Here is a 16,937-nt window from a genome sequence, read left to right as displayed (position 1 = left end):
ATTCACTTGATTAGTTTGATGCTTAACAACTGAGTACAAATTATTTCAAAGTCACAATTATTTCAAAAATCTTATATCTGTTTTTAAAAGCCTTGCAAAATGTTTATTTATATTTCTTTGGTTACTAAATATACATATTACTACACATTTCTTTGGTTGAAATAATACGTTTTTTCTATAGCTTTGTTTTATTTATCAGACACTGTAGCATTTATTATAAAATTTCATACTACGTTAACTAATAAGTAACTAACTTTCATACTAAGCTAACTGATAAGTTAATTTTCTCTACAAAAACATTGCTAATATCTAATAATTAGTTTAATTTTTTTTTTCTATTTTAAGTGTGATAATTTCAGTGTTGGAAATATTTATCTATAATTTATGTTGAACTGAAAACAATAAAAAAGTATTTAACGTTATTCTCTTCTCCTAAAAAATATGTTTTATAGCATAGGTGAATTATGATATTTAAAAGATTATTTCTAAATGTTTTGCTATTTTTATGAGCAATAAATTATACTTCTTTAAAAAATAAATCTTTATAATGAAAAAAGTTTTTTTTTTTTTTCATTATAAGAAGTTCATTTCCTAGCATTCCAACTCATTTAAACGAAATGTGTTTGAATCAAATTATTTCATTCGTGAAATTATTACATTGAATGAAACTGTTGATTAAATTTGATAAATTTTTACTTCCTTGTACGAAGTAAAGAAAGTATTGCAATCCCGAAAATTTCGAGTCTAATATTTCAACAACAACCAAAAAAAAAACATTTCAACCGGTCTCGAAAACATTTGAACCATGTTTTTGTGCGGCATCTGTACGTACGGAAAGAATAAAGAAATGTTTTTGCCAAAAAGGGTTTTAAAATGGATTTAAAATGGATTCAGAAGAGAATTTTTCTTGACGTCTCTACGTATGTAGTATGTATCTGGCATAAATTAAAAACGAGTAGCCGTAGAACGTTCAAATTTTGTATATGGGACTGCTATAACATGTAGTTGTGCAACTTCCTTTTCGTTGCAGTCCACTGCGCTAATCGTAGATATATACAGGGGTTGGACAAAAATATGGAAACATCTTTAAAAAAACATGTTTCTTTGCTTAATATGGTATAGGAAACCCGTTGGCATCCAAAACAGCTTGCAGTCTTCTCGGAATGGATAAATACAGTTCCTGTATGTTTGCCAAGGGAATATTATACCATTCTTCCTGCAAAACGGTGGCAAGTTCAGATAACGATGTTGGCGGTGGATAACGAGAACGCACTTTCCGTTCCAATGTAGACCACAAAGGTTGATAATATTCAGGTCTGGTGACTGTGGTGGCCAGGGGAAATGGGACAACTCATCCTTGTGCTCAGAAAACCAGTCCTGGACAATATGAGCTGTGTGAACAGGGGCTTCGTCGTCTTGGAAGACACCATCACCATCGGGGAACAAAGTTTGTACCATAGGATGAACTTGATCGGCCAAAATGTTCACATAAGTCATGGCAGTCATGTGCCCTGACACAGTTATCATGGGGCTAGCAGAGAACCACGATATGGCTGCCCAAACCATAACAGAACCCCCGCCATGTTTTACTCTTGGCAACAAGCAGTCTGTATTATAGGCTTGAGATGGCGTTCTCCAGACGTAAACTCGGCCAGAAGTGGGAAACAATGTGAAAGAAGACTCGTCAGACCATATTACTCGCTTCCACTGCTCTATAGTCCAGGCTTTATGACTTAAACACCACCTTTTACTGTTACGGGCATTAGCATCACTGATGAGTGGCTTCTCGATTGCAGCACGGCCAGCAATTCCCTGTTTATGAAGCTCCCTTCTAATTGTTTTGGTACTCACAGGGTTCGGTAACACAACATTCATTTCAGCAGTAACTTTTGCAGCTGTGGTCTTTTTATTTTTCGTCACAATTGCCCTTAATGATCGTCTGTCACGATCACTCAGGACACACTTTCGTCCGCGCTGTGATTTCCAGATGATGTTTTTCCGCTTTTCAAATATGCGGAATAAATCTTCGATACAGTACCTCTTGAAACACTAAACACCTCGGCCACCTTGCTTACGGAAGCACCTACCATACGTGCTCCAACAATTTGCCCACGTTCGAAGTCTGTTAACTCTGACATATTGCAATGACAACCTCATATAACAGTACTCCGACAACTGAATTGTTTAGCACATTTACGAAGTTGTATAGGTAGCGTCAGTAGTCAAAAACGCCAGCGCCACCTACATATTTTATTAAAATCAATCTTTCTTTTCAAACATGCATTTCACAAGGTGTTTACATATTTTTGTCCATCCACTGTATATTCCCACTCTGTTATCTGGCTTGGTGAGCTTAACATTTTTATATTTATATGTTGGAAAATTGTGCATTTCTTGCTTTAAAAAGGATTCAATTATGTGAATTTTATGTTAGATTAATGTTTTAATGTCTTTAATTGATGTGCATGCAATAGTTGTAAAATTATCAACAATTTAAAAGTTTTAGTGGCGAGTTTAAACCTAACCAGCCGTCATTTGTTTACATTTGAGACTCAATAGAATAATGAATTAAATCAGTGTCTGCACATTCAATGTATTTTTCTCGAGTGGGACAAACAGTGCACCGAAAAATCTGCCTTTTTGCCGCTGGCCGAACTGCTTGTTTTTTGCCTAGAAACTCTAATTTTAATTGTATTTTTTTAGCTGTTTCTAACTGTATTTGTGTTTTATGTTTTTCTCTATTTTACATCTTTTAATGAAAATGTTTTGAGTTTATGTATTTTGCCTTACCGAGAAGCGAGCACTGAACTAATTGAATAAGAAATATATCACTAATGAAATTCGAGGATATAAGTTTAAATGAAATGCTGCAAAAAATATGTATAATTTAATAGGCCATACAAGGAAGTCACGTGTTGTCCATATCAGATTATCTTTAATAGACAGCCAAATTTCGAAAGTTAAATGAATTAAACTTTACGCTATATGTCAATCACTACTTGATGTTTTCCAAAAATGTTAGTGAAAAAACTTTAAAGGCTCAAACATTAGTCGTTATGTCTGCTAAACTATTTTATTACCTTTTAATATAAAAAAAGAAAAACTTGAAAATTTTATTTTTAACAATTTATTTAAAAACTTTCAAAATTGTATAAAAAGACTTTTCTAATTTTGAGTTTTACATTTCGCTTATGTGAAAATTCCTGAATTCTATACAAAATGTGGTGTTTCTGAGGGGAAATCAATATCATCCAAGCTAAAGTAATTTTGAAAGCATTCACCTTCCTCAAGGATTCATCCTGTTATTAGTATTTTTGTGCTTTACTTAATCATATCAAAGAGTGATCGAGTTCTACAATTGAGGGGTATTTTGTACGTATACTCAGAAACGGAGAAAGCTTTTCAGAAGTGTGTAGCTTTTAATAAATAAACTTTTCCACCCGCACCAGCTTTTGGCACATTATCATCAGCTGTGCTAGATCATTTTATTGGAATATTATTTCTTATTCTACAAACTTCCGTACCTTAAATCAATATCTGATTAAAATTCTTGTTATGTACTTAATTTCAGCAAAATTTAAACATTACCTGAGAATCAGCTGCATGTATTTATGAAGAAGAAATCAGAAAAATATGTTTTAAAATAATATATATATATTGAATGATATAAAATTCACTGAGTTTGAAAACAAGTTTTTCTAATACTTGCGCAATAGTTGCAAAGTAGGATAATAAGAATTTATTTACTAAAAAATATCGATTATATTATCTTCTAATAAACATTTAGTAGAATGTGTCAAAAAAGAGGGAACCCATATGCAGGAAGTTTAATTCCGGAAATTGTGTTTTAATGTAGCATGAATGTAAATCATGAAAAAAAACGTTTTAAGGGGACTTCAATTTAAATCATGAATAACAAAATTTCAAACTTTGAAAAAGAGATTAAAGATTAAAAAACAAGTAATTATCTTTATTCTTGGGAAATTAGTTGACTTTTCAAGGGGAACAAACCAACTTCAGTTCAATGAACAATAATCAATAAATGCGAAGGTGTTTATTCATTATTGTTCATTGAACGGGTTATAAATCCCATCACTTCCCTTTGGTTATAAATCGCATCACTTCACGGAACTACAATTTTGCCCCTTAATTTGCCAGTTTGGCATCATCATTTTACTTGAGTAAAAGACGAAACACCTTCGCATTTATTAATTACTGTTCATTGAACGCGAGTTGGTTTATTCCCCTTGAAAAGTCAACTAATTTCCGATCAATAGCGATGATTACTTGTTTCTTCATTTTTATTTTATTTTTCAAAGTTTGAAATTTTGTTATTTATGATTTAAACTCAAGTCGCCTTAAAAACTTTTTTTTTTTTTTTTCGTGATTTACATTCAAGTTACTTTAAAACACAATTTTCGGAATTAAACTTCCTACATATGGGTTCCGTCTTTTTTGATACATTCTACTAAATTTATATTAGGAGATAATATAATCAATATTTATTTAGTAAATATATATTGCATCGTGCATACAGGTTCGATGCAGGTTAGATTGAATGCACGCAAGATTGACGATAGCTTGATAAAATTTATTTTACCCAAAGTAACATTTCACAGTTCTGGAACATTCCACAAAAACAATCGTACCTCTCTTCACAGTATAACAGAATACACTCTGTAGTTACACTTCAAATTACTCATAACGTTAAACACGAACAATGCAAAGCGTATCTAAACAGCGAAGAGGTATTTCAGGACTCCGAACTCAAGCTGAACTAATAACTGAAAGCAGATGCTCTCTCCGGTCCCATATAGTTAATAACCATCCGCCGAGATATTTCTAGTATTTTCTGTTTCTCCAAGTTACTCCAAGGTATATGAAGGCCGAATACGGTTACAATTCCACAGCATCAACTACAGTTAGTTATTCAGTTACACACAGACTGGACCAAAATCCAAAATGTCGCCAGATGGTCGCGACATACGTTGCAGCATGGCTCTATCTCGCCAAATTAGTGAGATAGCCATTTACATAATGTTAATAGATTTTCTCTTGTATCCTTATTTTTGCAGTAGAGCATCGTTTCTCTAGATTCTCATGTTATATTATACAGAAACATACGAATAATTTTACATATAATTGCACTAAAATCATCTTTCTATGTACAAAACCATATACATATATCCTATACAACTTCTTTTATTTTGCGTCCTTTAAGTGATGACATGAACTGGCAGGAGAGACAATCGATCAAATTCAGATAGTGACGAATTATTATCCACTATATTTTAGAGCAGATATCATTTGGATTTTCGAGGGAAGGAAACTTGTATATCCAATTCTACCCTCGCCGGGATGCAAAACAGGGTTTTTCCATTTGTCTTCTTTATTTTATCTTTTAGGATAGAAGAAGCTCTTATAAATTTCTCATCGCTTTCGTATCCTGGAAAGACTGAATGTTAGAATAAATATACTGTTGCGTCTTTCTCCTCCTCACAACAGTTGTTACGTTATTTTCTTCCTTCACGTTCGTACGGGGTTTGTAGATTTGGAGTGCATAACGACGACGCTTGATGAAGTATCGAAACACCTTTATTCACCAGTATTGTCAGGATAGCTCCAAAACACGTTTTACAGTCGTCGAAGAACTACTATAAACACGCTGGAACAATCAGCGACACAGCTTTCACACTGTCAGGCAATAACCGTGGAGACAGCTTCCTGCAAAGCACCCGACTCTGCTTTCCGGAGTACAGCTCCCGACTCTGTTTGGTCGTTCTCGGAACTCCACGTACCCTCGAGACTCTCCACGCTACAACTCGTGATGCACTCGACGACACACGAGCACAGCTCCCGACTCTTCAGTTCAGTCGTTCCCGGAGCTCAACACGCTAACCGCGATACACTACGAGACTCTTTCGGTGCCCTCGACGACCCACTCGGCACTCGCAGGCCGGCTGTCAACTCGATCGACTCCTCAGGGATTGACTTGCTAGACGAGACACAAACTCGATACTAACTAACTCGCACTCTAGACGAGGCACACACACTAACTGACTGCGGACCAGCAGAGTTTATATAGTTTTCGGTTTGTGTTCGAGAACTTCCTCGGCTAAACCGGTAAGAATTCGTTCCAGAAGGTTCTCCATCCGTCCATAGCATATCGCCACATTTGTCGCCAAATGGGCGATTTCTCGCCAACTGTGGCAACCCTGCCTTCCCTTGGCATTTTATGGCAAACCTAAAACAGTTATGCGGGGAAGCCATCTTACCGCCTGTACATTTCGTTACAATACTAAGAAACACAAGACACAAAGTTGGACCGTGGACCCTTCCAAAAATAAGAAAATCTTTAGACTGATAACTTTGCACAGTTATTTCTAAAAATATATATAACGCGTCAAGCACCGCTAATGAATTTAATTAATTAATAATTACTAATAACGAAAATATTTCTTAAATTCAAATCCATCAGTGTGTTTCCAGGTAAATGCATCTTTCTGAATGAAATTCAATTACTTCTTCTTCTGAAACACACCAAAATTTTCTCCTGTTGATATCTGTCTTTGTATATCATTAACTTTTTCCGATTATTAATTTAACAGAGGAAACTTAATAAAAAAATCATTTGGACAAAAATCAAATTAATCGAGTATTGTCACTTTTGTAAGATGCAGTAGTAATCAATGATATCTTAAATAATTCTCAAAAGATTGTTTTCGAAAATTTTCACATACTTATATAATATATTTTGAGACTTCAAAATATTAATGTTTTGAAATAATCGAGATTTTTTTTTCTTTTGTTCTAGATGGATTCAAGAAGATATGTAAACTTACAGTAAATACGGCAGATATAGCTTTATTTTCTCACAGCATTTGAAAGGTAAGTAAAATTCCTTTGACTTTTTGTCATTTTGATTATAGCATAATGCTCATTATTTTAAAACGTTCTTACAAACTTGGTAAGAAGGTATATTTTTGTTTTAAATGTCTAGTAATAACTGCGTGAAAAATTTAATGACTTTTAATCTCCTAGAGTATTATAGATGCAATTCTGTTTCATTAGGTTATTATAGGTACTTTTGCAGTTCTTTCTCAGGTGCCTTTCAAATTTTGTTTCCTGTAAACATACTTATGAAAGATTTTGATTAATTTAATTTATATTAATTAGTTACGGTTCTTTCATTACTTTACTAAAATAATGCCTGCATTTACTAATAAAAAGGAAGTGCATTAAAATTTTGACTGAGTCATTATTAGTCCAAAGGGATTTCAGTCCCGAAGGACTATTGCTTTCGTTTTGGCATTTTGCGTTGACTCATAAACGTCGGTTCACTTTTCAAACTGTTGCCACAAAATGTTAGAGTCCTGCATTATATTTGAAGAAATTAAATAATGAAAAATCTGCATAAATGATTGTCTATTTCTCGCATTGTGATAAAACAATGGTACATAGAGCCATCGAATTTTGAATGACGAAATCCTACTGCGAATATGGGCGTCTCAAATCCCAAATTTGGAATTTGTTTTATTATAGATTTTATATTTTGTAAAACTTTAACGAATTTTTGATTTACAAACTCAATGCTTTAAAAGCGAGAAATGGCAAAGTTATATAGAAAAAAAATACTTTTATCTCCAGCTCGCGAGACTGTGTATATCGGAAATTTTAAAGATATGCTTAATTTAACATTATTTTGCGATATTGCTCTTGAACTGAATTTTATGGTTTAATTGCAAAGAACATGATATTTAATAAATAAAGGTCACACTTAAAACGTTAAAAAAACGCCCCTTTGGACGTAATTTAAAATCTGAAACAGTTCAGATTTTTTTTTTTTCCTGTTTATCACCTGTGTATAGTTTGTGGCTCTTTGCAGCCACATTTCTCTATATTACTATTTGAGAGAAATCTGCTTTCCTTGGAATATGTAACCTAACTTGCGACAGAAGGCTAATGTTAAAGCTAAAAACAAGGCCTTTAAGTCATAAACTCGGCAAACATACCTATCTTTTCGCTATTTGCTGAATATTTTTCAGTAATTAAGTACGTATTCTATTTGCATTTTTATTAAATTTTGCGTTTACTTGAAAAACTTCCTCATAGTTTTCAGTCTGCTTCCATGAAGAAAATACATGGCAGTTTATATTCAAGTACGGAATTGTTATATTTTATTCAAGCTTTTAAAAATAAGTTTAAAAAGAAGCTAACAAAATATGCCTTCGCAAGTATACTTTCAGAAAATGTTAAACTTTACTTTTATTTAAAATTTTGCGTTCTCATCACTGGTAAACGTAGCATTTTATCGAGAATATTTTCTTCGCATAGCGAATGTAAATCTATTTCAAAACATAATCTCTGTGGAACCATATTTCATAGTAAAAATCTATTTTTCCCATTAGGTTTTCGAAAACATCACACTGAAATATAGCATGAGCATATCAATCATATTTAGGCAGGTTTTTCAAAATATTCTTATGGGAGAAAAGATTTTCAAAAATGAGATATATTCAATAGAATGAAAATTGTGTCCCTGCTTAATATGGAATATATCAAGAAAATATTTAGCTGGTAATATCTAAGATACGTTTAATAAATGCAGAGCCTACAAGTTACTTCCAGAGATGTTTTATTCTTTATCAACAATATTTTCTATATGTATGAAAATGCGTTATCGACTATTAAATCCGTCTGTCAAATGTTGCATTAGCAATTTCTCCAAACGATATGATGATGCTCGAAACCTGCACAAGATTCTGTGTCTTGAGTGGTATCGTTACTCTGCGGGTGCAATATCGGTCACTCGTGTGCTTCACACTGTTCTATGCTCTCAGTACTGAAATGATTAAATGATTAGCATATTTGTAGTTTCCAGCATCAACAAGTTAGTTCTTGGTTTTTAGGGACAGTAAAATGATATTGCAATCTATCTTGAGTTCAAATGGTTACTGTAATGTTAAAAACGGTTACTACTATGTTATAGTGTCAAATTTGATTTTGAATACACCAAGAATTATTGCAACAAAACAAAGCAATATTATTTCCTTTTTAGCGAAATACTTTCGTGGGAAACGTTTAGAGGAATGCGATTCTGCTTGCGGCATACAAGGCATCATATTTACAGAACATAAGCCAATGTATCAGTCTTCAAATCTAAACTACATAATATCCGGTCTTTAATTATGTCGGATTAAACAAAATGCGTAAAAACTGATGACGCAAAGATTATTAATATTGGCTTCTTTTCACCATAAACATGTGATCTACTTGTTAAATATTTAAGCGAAACGTAACAAGGTTAGCAACCACTTTTTAATATGAATGAAACTTATATTAAAATATTTCAAAGATTGTATATATCAATTAACATCATAATGAATCTTTGTAATGTTTAATTACCCTAAAATAGCCAAAGGATTTTTTAATTATCTTAAATAACCAAAGGATCTTTGTAATGTTTAATTATCTTAAATTACCAAAGGATTTTTTTTTTTTTTTGCAATTCTTCCATCTTTTTTTTTCCACATACATTTCTTAGAAACCTAGAAAAGAAAATCCCGATCTCGATGTCACCATAAGATATATTTTAATATATGATTAACTGTGATTTCCAAACGCACAAAGAGATGTTTTTAATTAATTTTCCTGCTTTGCGTTTATATTCGTGATAGACAAGATGTGTAATAGCATTGTTAAATACTTTACATGATTATGAAATTGAATAACTGGAGTAAAAAACGCTTGCACAAAACATGACGCATTTTAATAGCTACAATTTTTACTGTTCACTGAAAATTCAAATTACATAAAAGAAGTTTGGGCCACTTAGTTCAAAAACGTATACGTGTTAAAATAGTTTAAAACTTCTAGTTCTGTGCTTGTAAATCTTAAAAAATTTGATTAAAGTGTAAATTGTAAAAAACATTCGATTAAAAATGGCTTCGATTCGGGAACCTAAGTCGGATTTCATATCGTCGACTGCATATGAAAATTACGAAGCTAAACGTTTTATACCTGCTTCCGCTGAAACGTGGTTTTATGCTTTATTATGATATTTATCCCTATGACTGAAACCACATAAAAATTAAGGTAAGATCCACAAAAAGAAATATTACTTATAAGTCTAACACAGTTTTCTTAAAGAGTATAACTTTTTCCACATTTAATAACAGTATTTCAAAAACAGCAACTTTGAAATTTCGTGCTTTTCGTTGTGTTCACCACAAGAATCATTCTAGGCAGCAAAATTCATGTAACGAAGACTACTTTTCGATTGAAACTACGTATAATTCAAGAAATAGCTGATATGTGAATAGATTCTGCTTACCAAACAGCTTCTTGAAGACAAGATGTAAGGATCTTAAATTTTACTAACGTTTATTTTATTTTAAATCTTTACTATCACTTCTTATTTTCTACTTCCGGCCAGAATTATAAAGTTAAGGTTTTTATGCAAAGTTTGTCTGGCGAACGCCAAGTATTTAAGTTGTGGCCTTTTGCCAAGCGAGAGAGAGGAAGCAGTTGAGTCAAAGCAGGCCGCTTACCTTAGACGTTACGCAGTTGCTGTTTGCCTTCCAGGCCAGAGGTTTTAATCCTCTTGATAAATTTTAAAACGTATTGTAGTGTTCACAGTTTTCTGTACTACATACGCTTCCTTTTAATATAAGGCCAATCTTCCACGTTTATTAGTTTAAAGTTAAATTAGAGTTTAGTTTTATTTTTATACTTTTACGTTAGCCCCCAAGTAGCGGGTCAGTGTATTCCGAAGTACGGAAGTTATTGTATATAGAGAAAAATAAAGGGTTTTGTATACCCTTCGTGTGTATCCTGTCTACTTACCACAATTAGTGAACATAGCTTTAGTAAGCTCTCTGTTCCGAGTCAGGTACTTGTATGTTCCCGAAGAAGGTAAGAAGGAACATTGACCCTGATAGTGGCGCCCAACGAAGAAGAATAACCATGGCCGAGTTTCAAGAAGAACCTGTGCTGCCTGCAGAAACGGCTCAGAATCCAGAAATGCCAGCTGCCGCCCTGGAAGGATTTGGTTACATCGTCCAGACCATGCGCGCTTCGATGAAACCAGAAGCAACATTTATTGGAAACTCACCGGTAACCAGTTTTTTGGAAAAATTTGATGACCACTTCATGCTCTATCCCGTGCACGAGTTTCAAAAAGTTACCTTAGCTACCAGCGCTTTGAGGGGCCAAGCGCTTAACTGGTTCAAATGTATAGGCAGAAGTCTCTTGGGTCAAGCAGGAAGTCCCACCTATACTTACGAAAATTTCAAGACTGCAATACTAAGAGCCTTCCCTGTTGTAAGGGATCGTGCGAAATTAGAAACGGAACTTTTCAGTATATATCAACAAAGAATCGAAAACCTCTCGAGCTTTATTTTAAGAAAAATTCACGTTTTCAAACTCTTGTATGGAAACCGTCCGGATCCTGAAATAATTCAAGTGATTTTGCCGAGGTTACTGCCCCAAGTGCAAGACTTTATTGAATTAAGAAATCCGACTACACTGGAAAAGTTATTTGAGCTAGCAATCCAGTTTGAAAGTAGAAGAACGGCGGACGTCGAAAGAAGACGCCAATATCAACAGCGAAACCAATTTGGTACGCCAAGACTACAGCAAACTCAAGCACACGGCTACGGAGCCAAAGCGAATCAGTGGGCAAGGAAACCCGAGCATTCAAAAACAGCCGGCGAACGTCGACAGTTGAATAGCAATCCAGGAAAAAAGTCTCAAGGCCAGGGGAAAAAGAAGGAAAGCACGGAAATGAAAAATAATTTAAACTAAAACGGATTTCTGCTGACGGGAGGGTGCGGAAATCCGAATGCCAAGAAAACCCCTCTTCCTACAAGTTAAATACAGTAATGGTGAAAAATCTGACTCTTCCGAAGATTGAAGTCTTGGTGAATAATATCCCAGCCACCGCACTCCTGGATACAGGCGCGCAGTGTTCCTGTGTGGCAGAAGATTTTTTAGGAAGTATTTTCGCAAATACCGCATATATAATTCGGATAATACGACAGTGTTAGCGGCGCAAGGAGAAAAATGTAAGTGCGTAGGTAAAGTACCGTTGTATATCCGTATCAAGGACGAACAAGTAAAGGTGATGTTTTTTATAGTAAAGAATCTGCAAGCACATATAATTTTAGGAATAGATTTTCTTTCAGAAGCACAAGATACGCTGGATTTTAATGAAGCGTCCCTTAAGCTGACAATGAAACCAGTTCGTTCAGAAAACGCTGAACCGCCGATGTTAAAACTTGACCACCTCTCTAATGACGAGCAAGGAAGAATCCAACAAGTGGTAAGTGAATTTGCTTCGTTATTTAGTGATATTCCAGGATTCACTCGGGTTACTAACCATAGTATTGACACCGGAGATGCAATGCCAGTTCGTCAAAAAACCATACCGGTATGATAAGAATAAGGAAAAAATTATAGAATGGCATATTACCGATATGCTACGTAAAAAGATCATAACGCCCATCTCAAGTAGTTATGCTAGCCCGGTGGTTTTATGTAAGAAAAATAATGACTATCCTTTGACGCATCCAAAAAGATGGAGATTCGCTATTGATTACCGTAAATTAAACTCCATAACTAAATATCCGGTATATCCGTTACCGATTATAGAAGAAATTCTAAGGAACATAAAATCAACCAAATTTATGACGACTTTAGACTTAACGACTGGTTATTTTCAAATAGGGGTCAGGCCTGAGGACGTGCCTAAGACTGCTTTTATAACCAAGTCTGGCACTTATGCATTTTTGCGTAGGCCGTTTGGCCTTTCAGGGGCCCCGGCAACATTTCAGCGATGCATGGACATTGTGTTAAGACCTGTTCTTGGAAAGTCCACATTTATCTATTTAGACGATATCATTATTACTAGTGATAATCTCGACCAACATGTACAGGATTTAAGAGTGTTTTCTTTATTAAATGAGGCCGGTCTAAAAGTTAATGTCGAAAAGTGCAAATTTGCAGCCCCTGAATTAAAATATTTAGGTTACAAGATATCTCAGAAAGGAATAGAAACAGACGAATAAAAAATAATCGCTGTACAAAAGTATCCGACTCCAAACACGGCAAAGAAGCTCTCTTCTTTTCTAGGACTTTGTTCATATTATAGGTCCTTTATAAAAGATTTTGCAGCTATCGCTGAGCCATTGTTAAAATTAAAAGGAAAAAGGCAAGATTCTCGTGGACGGCCGAAGCCAATAGTGCTTTCGAAAAATTAAAACAAGCATTAACGCAAGCCCCTGTGTTGAAATTTCCTGAAAAGGATGAGAATTTAGAAATTTCAGCGGATGCTTCGGATTATGCGGTAGGAGCGGTACTTTCGCAAAATCAGCAGCCCGTGGCTTTTTTAGCCGAACTTTAAATCAAACACAAAGAAATTATTCCGCGACCGAAAGAAAGTCACTTGCAGTTCTGTTAGCAGTGCAAAAGTTCCGAGTCTATTTTGGAAAGGCGCCGATAACAGTGTACAATGATCATGCGGTGGTAACTAGATTGTACTCAGGAAAAAATTTATCCCCAAGGTTAATAAGATGGGCACTCAAGCTGCAAGAATATAATCTGGTAATCAAGCATACCCCCGGAAAGGAAAATATCGTAGCAGATGCCCTATCAAGAATTAAAATAGATGAACAAGGGAATACCGTAAAGGTCGCAATGCTCACAGCATGTACAATAAATTCCCGAGAAACTGTAATAACCGAACTGGGTAAGGATCCTGAGTTTGGAAGCATTTATGAGTATTTGAAGGATCCTGAAAATTTTAGCCACCAAGATATTGTGGCGATAAGAAATAGGGCGGCCCATTAGGAACTAATAGATGGTCTATTATTTTATACAAAAACTACGAATTCCAACAACGAATTTCGACATGTTATCCCAGCTAGTCTTAGATTAAATATCCTGCAGGAGCTCCATGACAGCCCTTTAGCTTCTCATGCTGGTATTCGAAAAACTATCCAACGCGTACGCGAGGCAGTCTACTTTCCTGAACTGCAAAAGTTAACAAGGGCGTATGTCCAGTCCTGCCCAACATGTCAAGCAGTTAATTATATTAATATCCGCCCGGCCGGGTTTCTAAATAGTATTAAATCCGAATTTCCAAATGAAATAATTGGCATCGATTTATTGGGCCCTTTCCCAAAAAGTCAGTTAAATAAAAGTCGCTATCTCCTTGTTATGGTTGATCATTTTAGTAAATGGACCGAAATTGTTCCCTTAAAACGAGCCTCCGCGAAATTAGTTACTGATTCTATTTTAAATAAATATATTTTAAAATACGGGGCGCCCCTAAAAGTTATATCGGATAATGGTCCTCAATTTGTAAGTAATATATTTGAAGACATGTGCCAAAAACTGGGCATACGTCATTTAAAAATGGTCCCGTATCGGCCGCAATCAAATATAGCGGAACGGGTCAATAGAAATATAGTGAAAATTATCCGTAGTTATGTTAAAAAGTTTCATAAAAGCTGGGATAACTATGTCAATGAATTTGCTTTCGCCCTTAGGACAGCAAAACATGATACAACGGGCAAAACTCCTGCTGAGTTATTTCTAGGCAGAAAGATTATAACACCGTTAGATAAATTATTTTATGAGCAACAAAGAGCCCCAGAATTTAAAATGGGTGATATAGAAAAACTAATTAAGGAAGCAAAGAAGAATACGGAAGTAGCACAAAGAAAACAGAAGCTCTATTATGATTTGAAACGACGGGGAGTAACTTATAAAGTAGGGGATGAAGTTTTAAAAATTAAGCATTCACTTTCTTCAGCACCAGAAGATAAAACTGCCAAATTTTTTCCACGATTTGAAGGACCATATGTTATAGAAAAAATAACTCACGCTGTAGTAGTGTTAAAAGCCAGAAATGGTGAAACCTGTTCCGCAAACATTGATCAAATCAAGCCCTACTTCGATCGTAATAAAATGCAAATATTTTCAGATCTTTTGCAGGATCCGGCACGGCAGACACCGCAGGCACAAGCTCTAGAGGTGGAAAAACGACAAGTACAAGAGCAAGCCAATAAGAGGCAGGAGCAAGTGAAAAGAAAATTGCCCCGCGGAAAAATTGAAGGTAGCAAGAAAAAGAAGCCGTTCCACCGTCCAGAAAAGAGAGTTCACGAACACCCCCAGAATGAAGAAGGGAGAAGGACGACGTATGTGAAGAGAACCAGCAGAAATGACGGCAACTATAACCCGGCTCTAAAACGGAAGATCTACTCATCCGACAGGACTCTCCGCAGTAAATGTAGCCGAACTGCGGAAGGGCCATCAGCGGCGGAGGAAAAAGTACAAGGAAAATTTGAACGGCCAGCAACGAGGTCCAAGCAAGAACACGAAAGAAGTTTCCCGGTTCCGCCAAGACCAGCTGCCATCAAACGGCCAAGACCACAAGCAGAGGAGAAAAAGAAGGTATTCAAGGGTGGCCGAACTGGTGAAAAAAGGAAGCTTCCAGAGGAAGGCACTGAAGGGCGAGCCCGTACAAGAAGGAGGATAATTCAAACTACTATCTGCAATACCTTTAAAGACTGGGCCCAGAAAAGGATGTCCGAATATCACAAAGATAAGTAAAATTTTATGTTACTTTGCAAACTTAAGTTAATCTTTCATTCTTACTGCAAGTGGCAGATTTCAAGAAGTTTTACCTCATGCGAGGTCTACCTTTATCGCCAAAAGGGCGAGAAATGAGTTGTTACCGATTTTCGTATTATGTTTTTAAATTACTCGCGCGTAAAACTAAAGTTGATGTATAATAGCGTTGTGTAAAGACTTAAATATTGAAAAAAGTTATTGTATAAATTTTATTTAAAACATTCTAGCAAGAAAGAAGTTTAGTCTGAAAGACTTTTTGAAATGTAGTATTTCAATGTAGAAAGAATTGGCACTTGCTTTGAAAAGAATAGAAGTTAACAATGTACTACTAATGTATGTTTTCAAATGTGTGAAATTAACGGCACGTTGATATGTTCTTATATACAATGTGAACTGTTATTTTAAATGTTAAGATATACCGTGATATGGTAAAAGTGAATGTTAAAATTTTTTTATTCGTGTGACTGTAAAAAGACTAAAGCATGGCGAATATGTGTTAAAGGTTGAATGATGTAGTTAGGCTCTCTGACGCTACACTTTAGAGTTAGACACTTTCAGAATAGTACCTCAGGGTTTAGAGTTGAAATTAGGGTGTGTTAAGAGGTCTTGTTATGTTGAATTTTAACACGTTAGTGTTTTGATTGTAGGAGGAAGTGTGGAACACGTAGACAGAAACACGTTCGTGTTTGGTGCTCTTTTACAACACATGTCAGAGAGCACGGGGAGAGATAATTAAAATAGTCATGAATGAAATAAGAATGTTAAGAGAAGTATAATTGTATATGTTACTTGCCATTTCATTGTGTAACATTTCATTAAACTAGGTTTCCTTCCAGATCTCTGGAAGGAACCAGAATTGAATAAAAGCTCCTGTTTAGATGCAGTACAGATGAAAAAAAATTGTTGTATATCCTGGGAGCTGCTATTGTAAAAAAAAAAAACAAATTTCTTTCTTTTAAATTTCTAGTTTCTAGCGAAGTATGTTTGTAAAAGATTGGCCTCGCGTTAGATTCTAGAGCTAAAAGTTTTCAACAAGGTCGTTTCAGAACTCAGTTTCAAACTAATTAACTCTGGCGGGAAGTATGTAAGGATCTTAAGTTTTACTAACGTTTATTTTATTTTAAATCTTTACTATCACTTCTTATTTTATACTTCCTGCCAGAATTATAAGCGTTAAGGTTTTTATGCAAAGTTTGTCTGGCGAACGCCAAGTATTTAAGTTGTGGCCTTTTGCCAAGCGAGAGAGAGGAAGCAGTTGAGTCAAAGCAGGCCGCTTACCTTAGAAGTTACTCAGTTGCTGT

The 16,937-nt window shown here is 35.0% G+C and overlaps 1 protein-coding gene across 1 annotated transcript in view; it reads left to right on the top strand.

The window, feature by feature from the left end:
- The window catches only part of LOC118199568 (uncharacterized), a 753,888-nt gene that overhangs the window by 185,309 nt on the left and 551,642 nt on the right, over window positions 1–16,937 (top strand). The window contains exon 2 of the mRNA XM_085818213.1: window positions 6,815–6,888. The gene's annotated coding sequence lies outside the window, so the exon portion shown is untranslated. The remainder of the gene's footprint in view (window positions 1–6,814; window positions 6,889–16,937) is intronic.

This window comes from Stegodyphus dumicola, chromosome 6, assembly GCF_044657685.1.
Source record: "Stegodyphus dumicola isolate Sdum_Otavi_A_Nest chromosome 6, ASM4465768v1".
Lineage (NCBI taxonomy): Eukaryota > Metazoa > Arthropoda > Arachnida > Araneae > Eresidae > Stegodyphus > Stegodyphus dumicola.
Note: the sequence above shows the minus strand (reverse complement) of the source record. Positions and strands in the feature narration are given on the sequence as shown.